This window comes from Myotis yumanensis, unplaced genomic scaffold, assembly GCF_028538775.1.
Source record: "Myotis yumanensis isolate MYYU_CA2020_CCGP unplaced genomic scaffold, mMyoYum1.0.hap1 SCAF_6, whole genome shotgun sequence".
NCBI lineage: Eukaryota > Metazoa > Chordata > Mammalia > Chiroptera > Vespertilionidae > Myotis > Myotis yumanensis.
The window spans coordinates 87,545,553-87,556,033 of record NW_027223757.1 but is presented as its reverse complement, the minus strand read 5'-3'; the positions used below and the strand labels follow the sequence as shown (position 1 = coordinate 87,556,033).

Sequence of the window (10,481 nt, the reverse complement as noted above, 5' to 3'; positions counted from 1 at the left end):
CAGTTGCTCCTGACCAAGGCAACTCCAGTGCAGCCCAGGAGATGGGTCACAATCACATTTAAGAAAAAAAAAAATTAAAGGCGATTTTAGAAAGTATGAATAAGAGCTATTGTAAACGGCTCACACTCTGTATATAAGCAGTGAAGTAAGATGAATTGACTGGCACTGAGTTGGAAAAGCTATACAGAGGCAGGGAGTGTGGAACATAATTTTATAAAAATAAACCTTTTTTTTTTCTTCTTTTACATACACACTCCCAAAGAAGAAATGGAAAAGTTGTTAGGGTGTGGACCCGGGCTTCTAATTAGCTGTTCTGTTCTGCCTGATTTGTCTCTTTTCTTGCCCTGGCACCTTCCTGGGACTTACTGTCCTACACCGGGCCCTGTGGGATGGAGAGGGCATCCCCCCAGACCAGACCCCGCAGCAGGCTCAGAGCAGGTCTTTGCGCCAGATGCCAAGGGAGGAGCCGGGAGAAACTTACTGGCCAGGTCGCCACTTTTGCCTCCTTGACCCTAACATGTTTCCAAAACAGAGGGAGCCCTGCGAAGGCTCTTGCCAGAGTAGCAAACAGCTACCCTCATTGTCTGCCTCGCCCCTGCCGGCTGTCCTCCCTCCCCCCCTCCACCCCACCCCTCCTTTCTGTCTGAAAGTGTGAAAATTACAAATCCCAAGGAACCGCAATCAGAACTCTACCTAGGGAAAATTCAGCGTATCCTGGCCATAAATATCCCGCTCCAAGACGCCTGACGTCAGAGCGGGGCGGGCGGGGGAGGGAGGCCGGCCGGGAGGGGAGGCGGTGGTTTCTCCGGACGCGGCGGAGTCCGGGCGAGGAGCGGAGAGCGGCGAGCGCGCCGCGGGGTCCGGGCTGCGGAGCGGCGCCCGCGCGGGGTCCTCGGAGTAAGTGCCGGCCGGGCTCGCGTCCCTCCCGGGGTGGGGGCCGGGCGGGGCGGCTTTCTGCCGGCTCTTCCCCCTCTCGCCCCGGCTTGATTCCCTGTGCGGGGAGCGGGCTGGAGGCAGAGCTCCACAGGCTGCTGTTTTGTTTCTCCAAAGTGCTGCTGAGTGGGCTCCCGGGGCCTGCGTGCGCGGCCGTGTGCGTGTGTCTGTCTGTTGGTATCAGCACATCTGGACACAGAGAATGTCTTTGGAAAACTTTTAAAAATGTGTTTTCGTGGCTTTCAAATTGGTTTCCTTGTTGTCACAAGTGGACACGCATAGCCGGTGCCCCCCAAACTGAGAACTTTTTTGGTGGTGGCTTGTCCTGGGTCGGTCTGTGCCTTCACTGGGGGTTTAACTCTTCAGGAGCCCAGCTCCCCCCAGCAAGCCTGGCCTTGGCCGCAGGCAGGGCAGGGGGGCGGACGTCCTGGCTCCCAGCAGCCGTGGGCAGTGGGACTTGGAGCAAAGAAAGGAGCATCTCAGGAAAGGGGTCCCCACGCTGGGGGCCTCAGCACCTGTGGCCCTGAATGCCCAGGCCCTGGGACTTTGACTTAAGCAGAAGGGAGGATCTGGTCAGGAGGCAGGTAATTTAAGGAAGAGGAGGAAGAGGAGAAGGAGGAGAAGGAGGAGGTGGAGGTGGCGGCGGCAGCCAGGACACTGCGGCTCTGTGTCCAGCCTGCCCCAGGAGTGGGATGAATGTGTCTGCCACATGTGCCCGCAGTGGGGGACGTGCCGGGTTCTCTGGGAGCACCGCGGTGCCCCAAACAAGATGCAAGCTCATAACATAAAGAGACGTGTCTGAGCTGTGGGGTGGAGGGAGGGGGCGGTGGGGGAAAGGGGGAGAGATTTTTATCAAAATTGAACACAGATTGCTGAGGTCTGGGCTTGATTTAACTCTTGCCTCCCTGCTCTGGCCACTTCTGCACCGTTCCGCTCTGTGGTGGGTTTGCAAAGCTCCGGGGAAGGTGGGCAGGAAAACCGTGCCTCTCTAAGAAGGAGGCCCTGGAGGGTTTCCTTGAAGCTGACATGGGAATGAAAGCAACTTCCCATTTTTGAAAAGCTTAAGGGTTTGTGTTTTCTCCCATCTGAGTAGCGCGTCAGTTTCTTGGATTTCTCTGAAAAGCCGGCCGATGGAGGCAATGGGTTTTCCCCGGGACGCAGAGGGGGAATTGTGTTGTCCTGAGAGTGGGAGGCGAGGGGGCTGGGGCTGAGTGGACCCAGCAGCCCTTGGATTGCCCAATGCAGGCCCTGGATGTCAATAGCTGGTTCCACAGACCAGTGACCACAAAGAGAGCCCTTCCAGCTTTGCCCTCGCCTGGGCTCTGGTTTTGTATTTTGCAATAGAGCCAACCTACAATGTTTGGGTGGGAGGAACTTTACTGGACTCTCCCTGTGCCCTAGAAAAAATGAAGGGACGGGGAGGAAATTTGGACTCACAGGAAGTTGGGAGATTTGGGAAGGATTTTAGAAATTATACAAATCGACCCCTAGGGAAACACGGTAATAGACTGAGCAGACGGCAGTGTCAGAAATAGAGTCGTATAGCTTGAGGAGTCCATCTCCCACCTACGTGTGATGAAGAAGGCGGTGGGAAGCGGTGTGGAAGAGGGGTGGCTGGGGTCCCCGGAGAAGCATGGGCAGGACATGCTCACACGTTCGGAGTGCCTGGGGATGGTCGTGGTCTGGGGCATGGAGGCATAAACAGCCGTTTCTCCTCTCCTCCTTGCTGGGAGCCGCACTCTTTCCTTGAAAAGCAACAACTGTGCTATTATGTCGTGCCGCCTGGTGAGTTGCACGCTCCGGTGCCTACTCCTAGGCGAGTTTTCGGAGCTTGTCCTCCAGCTCCGGGGATGCTGAGGGAATACTCGTGCCCCCATCAGGACGAAGAGAGGAGAGAAACTTCTCCCGGGCGCTGGAACTGAGAAGAGAGCCAGGCAATCAGGAAGGGAGGATGTGAGGGCAGGACCAGTAGGAAGGCCTGTGAATGATTTTTTCGGGGGGCAGGGGGCGGTAAGGGGGCGTGTGGGTGAGATTGAGAGACTACAGCTTTCTATGGGAACATGGTCTCTCCCCAGTCTTCCTTTCCAACTTCCTGCCCCCAAAGTTTTGGACACTACACAGGTTAGACCAGCGGTTCTCAACCTGTGGGTCACGACCCCTTTGGCGGTTGAACGACCCTTTCACAGGGGTCACCTAAGACCATCCTGCATATCAGATATTTACATGACGATTCATAACAGTAGCAACATTACAGTTATGAAGTAGCAACGAAAATAATTTTATGGTTGGGTCACAACATAAGGAACTGTATTTAAAGGGCCAGAGGTTGAGAACCACTGGGTTAGACTCTCTCCCTCACTGAAGAGCCTTGGACCCAGGGGAAAAGGAGAGGGCACGCCTCAGCACCCTGCAAGGGGGGAGGGGGGGTGCAAAGATGACCGATGGGGCAGAGGCTTGCTTCTTTGATTTCAGTGGCACCAATGAGAGGACCAATGTTAAATGTTCCCGCTCATTCCCACTATTTTCAAATAGAAGGCTGAATACCAGGGACAGAGGGAACCCTTGGAGGTGACGCCCAGAAATACCCTGGTCCCAGCAGCACAGAGTCCTCAGCAAGAGAACTGGGCTTCGAGTCTTTCTTCATGAAAGTTTCTCTGAGAGTCAGTGCCACCCGGACCCCTCCAGGCTTGCCCTGAGCCATTTCACCAACTTGAGACCTGGGAGGAATTCCTAGGCCACTGATGCTTGGGCTGATAGTGGAGCCTTCTCCTCCTTCCTTCTATCAGCTCAAGATCGGCAGGCTCGCCAGTCATCCCTGAGGTCAGAATACTTAGGGCGCATTCTCAGACACTCCTGAAGTTCCAAAGGGCAAGCACACCGGCTGACAAACAACTTGGACGCTGTCCTTGGCTTTGCTAGTGGCCGACTCTCTGGATCTCCATGGCCGCCAGTCTATGGTCAGGGACCGTGTCCTTCAAGTCTGGAGCAGGATAGAGCGCAGGCTTCTGAGCACTGCCCGGGAGGGGATTCGTCACCTGGGACACCCTACCTATTCCTGCACCCTCACCTGGGAAAACATAATGAGGATAATATTTACCTCACAAGGTTATCACAAAAATGATATTTATGCAAAAGGACGGAAACAGAGCTAGTGATGTTGTAGACCCTTCATAAAGGGCCTGTCATAATTTCACGTTCCCGTTTTCAGCCATCAGAAGCCTGCGTAGTTTGGAAAGGACCTACCCCCAAATCTGGCTGCATGTCTTCCATTATTGAAGGCCAATGGGTGGAGTTGCTAGGGTCAGGTGATCTTTACTGGCTCCCTGGAGAAAAGGTGGCTGGTGGGGATTACCCAGAAGCACATACCTGGCCCATCATCCTGAGGGTGGGCGGAGGTGCCAGGCATCCTGGGCATCTGGCCTGGACACCACTCCTGTGTGAGCTCCCTCCAGAGGCAGAGGGCACAGAGCAGGCTGGAGTGTAAGGTGTGGGTGGGAGGTGGCAAGGTGGGGGTGGGGCACAAGATCAAGAACCTTGGGAGTCCTTTTTTCTTTTGACTTTTAACCTTTGTATCATTCTTTTTAAAAAAAAAAAAATTGTTTTTCAACTATAGTTTACCTTCAATATTATTTTGTATTAGTACAGCATAGTGGTGAGATAATCATATACTTTACAAATTGTTCCCCCAAATCAACATTAGATGAAGCTGAGGATAGAATCAGTGATTTGGAAGACATGGTAGCAGAAAACACCCACTCAGAGCCGCAGAAATAAAAAAAAAGAATCTAAGAAAATGAGGTAGAAGAACCAGTTGAGTCTTGAAGAACAAGCCTCAGGTCAGAGGTAGGTTAGGCAGCCACTGCGCCTGAGGTGCTGAGGTCAGAGTAAGGGGAGGAAATTCCAATGGGTTGCAAAGAATGGAAGCTTTAGCCCTGGCCGTGTGGCTTAGTTGGCTGGGTGTGGTCCCATGCACCAAAAGGCTACTGGTTCGATTCCTCGTCAGGGCACATGCCCGAGTTTCTGGCTCGATCCCTGGTAGGGGGCATGCAGGAGGTAGTCTGATCGATGTTCCACCCTCCCATACGGATCTTTCCCTCTCCCTCTCCCTTTCTCTGTCTCTAAAAATCAACAAAAGTATGTATGAAAAGGAATGGAAGTTTTAGGCATCTGTAAACCTGTCTGGTGGGGTGGGGTGGGCAAACTGCCCCCCGATTGGCACACCGATTGACACACCGCGTAGGGGAGCGGCCATCCAGGCACAGAAGGAGCATCTGATGCAGCTCAGAGCAGCTGCAGGTTCTCTTGGACCATCTGAGAGCTTCTAAGTCATCCTTCAAGTTGACATTTAAGACTTTGAGGATCACATTTGTTTCTGTTTTGTTCAAGCAGTCTCTTTAACCGTGACCTGGGATGACTTTTCAGCTTTTAAGAGGCTCAGCTAGTGGCCAGCATGTCTTGAGATGGCCCAGATTGGGGGTCAGTGAATTCCTCACCGCTGGCAGTATCTATTTCTCCAGCTCTCTCCTCACATTTTTTTGGTTTGTTTGTTTTTTTGCCTCATTACGAGGTTATAAAACTGTGCCGTCGAAATGTTGCGCAGGGAGGAAATGCCTTTTCTTTGGCCCCGTGTATCACGCCAGAGCTGTGCGAGGCTTTCACACTGTGGCGATTAGCAGGTGTCATGGGATTCTTTCTGGGCTTCCCCCTCCAGAAGCAAAGCAAAGAAAAAACCTGGAAAAATAAACGTCGGGCAGTTCATCTCTGGCCGTAGAGGAGCTGACTGACTTGCAGGATGCCTCAGGCTCCGTGGGGAATGTTTCAGGACCAAGTGGACCCAGGTGTGCATTCTGACCCCACCAGGCCACAAGCGGTTCGTCTGCTAAGTGAGAACAGTAACTATCCTCACCTCCCAGGGTTGTTCTAAAGACGAGATGAAACAATACAGGAGAAGGACCTAGCAAATGGCTCTGTGCTCAACAAACTGTTCATGCCGTTCCCCTCTAGAGCTAAGCTCATGAAAGGACATGGGTTTGGACATTCGTCTAGGAGTCAAAGTAAATAAGCCACTTATTCAAGGCTTAACGTCGGTGCTCAAAGTTGGAGACCCTTTCATACAAAAGGGGGGCATAGACCAGCACTCCCCATGCCAATGGCAGCCCCAAGTGACCCTCTGCTGGAGTAAAGCAAAGGCCACCAGCTCACTCACTAATGAACCCAGGCTACCAGTGAGCTGTCTCCATACAGCTTGCTGTAGAAATCCCAAACACTGCCGTGGCTCAAAGAGGCAAGGGCAAGCCTGGGGAAAGAAATTATTGAGTCAGTACCTAACATAATGGCAGAATGACAACAGTACCTTACCTTGTATAACATCCTGCAGTTTGAAAAGCTCATGGCCTCATTTCATCATCATAACAATCCAGTGAGATTGGTATTATCCACATTACATGGCTCATCCTCTGTGGGCAAAGACTTACCCTAATTCACACAGTAGGTAAGTGGGAGAAACAGGAGGTAAACGCGGATCCAAACAGTGGGTTGCAGCCCTGGCTGCACAATAGAATCAGCTGGCGCGCTTGTCAAAGTGTCAGAACCTGGGCTCACCCAGACCAATTAAATTAGGATCACAGGGAGTGGACCCAGGCGCTGAGAGTTCTATAAGCTCCCGAGTGACCTGAAGTGTAAGTTGAGAGCCATGGGTCCAATGGAAGAATGAAGAATACTGTACCGAGGTCAGTATCAGGTACAGGTAAAATGAACAGGCAAGACTTTGCTAGGACTTAAAGTAAGCTCCATGAGGGTGGGGGCTTGCGAGGTTCTCCCTGATTTCCAGAACTTCGTATAGTGTCAGGCACAAGGGAGACAATAAACATTGCCTGAACGAATGAAAGAACAAACCACTATAGATTAGGAGCCAAATCCAACCTGTCCCCTTGTTATATAAACAAAGTTTTACTGGCGCACAGCCATGTAATTTGTCTATGTGTTGTCTGTGGCTGCTTTGATGCTAAAAGGGCCCAGCTGAGTGTTGTAATAGGGGCACTATGGTTCACAGTGCTGAAAATAGTTATTGTCTGGCCCTTTAACAGAAAAAGTTTGATGGCTTCTGCTCTGGATCTCAGACAGGTATGGAGCGAGTATGCCTTCGGGAGAGTCATTTCTGCATGGTGGTCAAGAATATGGGCCTAGAGTCAGACAAGCCTGTGTTCGAATCCTGGCCCTGCTACTTACGTGTCGTAAGGCCTTGCATGTTATTTCATCTCTCTGAGTCTCATTGGAGAAATAGGGATCATAATAAGTGATACCTCCCACTCCAGGTGGTGGTAAGAATTGTCAGCCCTTGACCTAGAGCAGTGGTTGGCAAACTCATTAGTCAACAGAGCCAAATATCAATAGTACAACGATTAAAATTTCTTTTGAGAGCCAAATTTTTTAAACTTAAACTATATAGGTAGGTACATTGTTATTAACTTAATTAGGGTACTCCTAAGGCTTAGGAAGAGCCACACTCAAGGGGCCAAAGAGCCGCATGTGGCTCGTGAGCCGCAGTTTGCCAACCAGTGACCTAGAGTAAGCACTCAGCGAATGTTAGCCCTCACTATCACGGTTGTTGTAGTTACTTGAAATTAACCAAACAGAACAAAAACTAACTAGATCGGAGCCAAAACCTAAATCCAGTGTCGTGGACAGAATGAGGGATGCAGTAGGGAAAACAATCAGTCTGTAAGCTGGCGGCGAAGAAAAACTCTGGGGAGGTTTCTGAAGTAAAGGTTCCCCGGTTAAGACAACACAGATCAGGCCGAGGGGTGTGAGTGAGGAGTTCCCGTGTGGCTGCCTGCTGTGTCAACCAGCAATCCCTGTCATTCCTCAGGGGTTAACCTAGAGTTTATTACACGGAATAGTCAGGAGCACGTCCCACCTCCATACCCTTGTTCATTGTTCTTTCCAACTGAAAGACCCTTCCTGATCCTCATCTTCCTGGTCCACTGTTCCTGCCAGGTTTGCTCCTGCCTTCTCTCTCAAACTCCCTTCGCAAGGCTCCCCCCAGTCACTCCTTCCTTCTCACTCCCATGAACTTGACATGCGGCTCTGTTATAACACTTAACAAACTGCATTACAGTCAGGGTGGGACTGAGTCTCCATCTTGCTTTCTACAGGTTTGGAGCTCATAAAAGTCAAATTCCACTGTAGAGTCCACACCTGTTAGCCAAACAATGTCAACTAACCCGTGATTCAACACAATGGTACCTGAGTTAACTCTGGAGGAATGAGTAGGACTTGCCCAGGTGCTGATGGGATTGCAAGAGAGAATTCCCACAGCCAACCAGATTGAGAAGAGCTACCCTGTTTAAAGACTTACGTGGACCCTTTGTGTCCTCAACCTTCCATTCTGTGGTGGCTCCTTCCCTCTGGGACACCTCTTCCAGGGTGCAGCCAGGGACAGAGAAAGATGGAAGGAACGTAAAACCAAGTCTTTGACTTCTTGTCTGCAGATGTGGTGACAAGTTGGGTTTTGGCCCCTCTGGGCTTTTCATGTACAAGAGCCAGGATAATTGGGAGTTAGCTTGCTATGGTCAACTTTCGTTAGCACGGCAGTAGAGAGAAGCATGGTCATGGATAACAGCAAACAGCAGATAATTCACAGCTTTGCCATTTGGCTACAGAATGTGTTGCATAATTTTTACAGGTTTAATGGCAGATTTATTTTGGTGGCAGATATATACGGTGTGTGGCATAATATTAAAACGATGCTCTCTTTTAATCACTAAGGGGAGGGCATGGGAAAATGTTGTCCTTGAATTAAATATTCCTTTTGATCAACCCCAAAAGTACAATAAGGAACTGCCTTTTAAGAGGGGAGGTAGGAGAGAGAATGAAACAGTATGTGTACATAGGTCCCCATCATGCACAAGGTGCTATGCTGATCATTCTTAAAAATGTATCCTTTATTTGATTTTTCCAAGTTATGGAAGTAATTCATCCTTGCTTAAACAAGTGAACCGGTATTACAAAAAGACAAGTGGGAAATGAATAACATGTCTACCCCTCTCCACACCCTCGTAATTAATGTAAATAGGCTAGAATGATATTCTTCCATATCTTTTCCTTTTTTCATACAAATACCTACAGGTGTGGTGCTGGTAGGACGGGATCTTGTTTGAGTGTTTGTTTTCCATTGAAATTGAATCTAACTCTGCACATTACTCTGCAGCATGTGTCTCTTCCCCTTGACCATATGTCAAGGTCATCCCTACAATGCCTCAAGCTCTTGTTAATTTTTCCTGATTTCTTTATGCCTGGACACATACACCTGTACATATTTGAGATCATGCTATTTTTTGTAGGGATGTTTACTTTTCCATCAGTCAGATATTAGAGGGGGTTTCATCCTGGCTGATCACCAGTTTGGGTCCCTGAGTCTGACAATACAAGCACCCATCACCCAGGAAAGCTTGGCTTTGTGAGTGCTGTACCAGGCCTGACCACACTGGGGTATGACTGGGTGTCGTATGTGGTCCTCGTTCGTCCCCTAGGGAAGCTACTGAGCACCAGGCCATGCGGCTCCTCTTCCTCCTCGTCAGCTTTAGCCTTCCCTCCTTGGGTCTCCTCAATTACTGAAATGTAGGCGATGCCCAGGAAACATCAAAGACTGGACATTAGGTTGGAGGCCAGTACAGATACCACAATTTAGTGTAGTATCATGGGCAGGGCTGTGGACTCTGCACACTGATTGCCTCTCTGCATCCAAGTTGCTGTTTTTTTTGTTGTTGTTGTTTTAATATTTTTATTGATTTCAGAGAAGAAGGGAGAGGGAAAGAGAGATAGAAACATCCATGATGAAATGATGAGAGAGAATCATTGATTGGCTGCCTCCTGCACACCCCACACTGGGGATCGAGCCCACATCCTGGGCATGTGCCCTGACCTGGAATCGAACCATGACCTCCTGGTTCATAGGTTGATGCTCAACCAGAGCCAAGCCGGCCAGGCTGAGTCCAAGTTTTGCATAGTGGACTCTGGGCTGTGCCACCCAGACCCCATTCAGGACTCACTCAGCGGTGGGCAGTGCTGGGGGTGGTCATTCTCTTTGGAATTGCCTCAGCTCAAGAGTTACCTTCGCCCACAGTGACCCCCACCCACGCTCCTCTCCTGGGTCACCTGCATCCAATGATAGGTGGGAGTGAGGAAGGCCTGCCCCCTCTGTCCCAATGTGAGGAAATTCCAAAGGGCCCCCCAGTGTCAGGGCTCCCCACGGGGTTGGCAGAGGCCTTCCCTGAGGCTGAATGACAAATGATGGCTGTATTTTCTCTCCTCCCAGTGCCACCTCCCGCCTGCCAGCCCCTCCCCTGGGTGGTTGATTTCAAGTGCTCTTCCTGATAACCCCGTGCCTGCTCCAGATACTGTGACTGTTTTATATGAAGTCCTTTCAGAGGCGTCCATTATTTTCTGGGTAATCACCAGTGGCTCTATTAGAATATGAAAAAGTGCACCTTTTTTTCTCGTGCCCTATTTTGTCTGTTTTCTAGGTGAGACCCAACGGATTTCTCTAC

At 50.4% G+C, this 10,481-nt stretch overlaps 1 protein-coding gene across 1 annotated transcript in view; it reads left to right on the top strand.

Moving 5' to 3' along the window:
• Nucleotides 1-812: 812 nt before the first annotated feature.
• The window catches only part of DAAM2 (dishevelled associated activator of morphogenesis 2), a 104,091-nt gene continuing 94,422 nt past the window's right edge, over nucleotides 813-10,481 (top strand). Inside the window, exon 1 of the mRNA XM_070418640.1 lies at nucleotides 813-897. The gene's annotated coding sequence lies outside the window, so the exon portion shown is untranslated. The remainder of the gene's footprint in view (nucleotides 898-10,481) is intronic.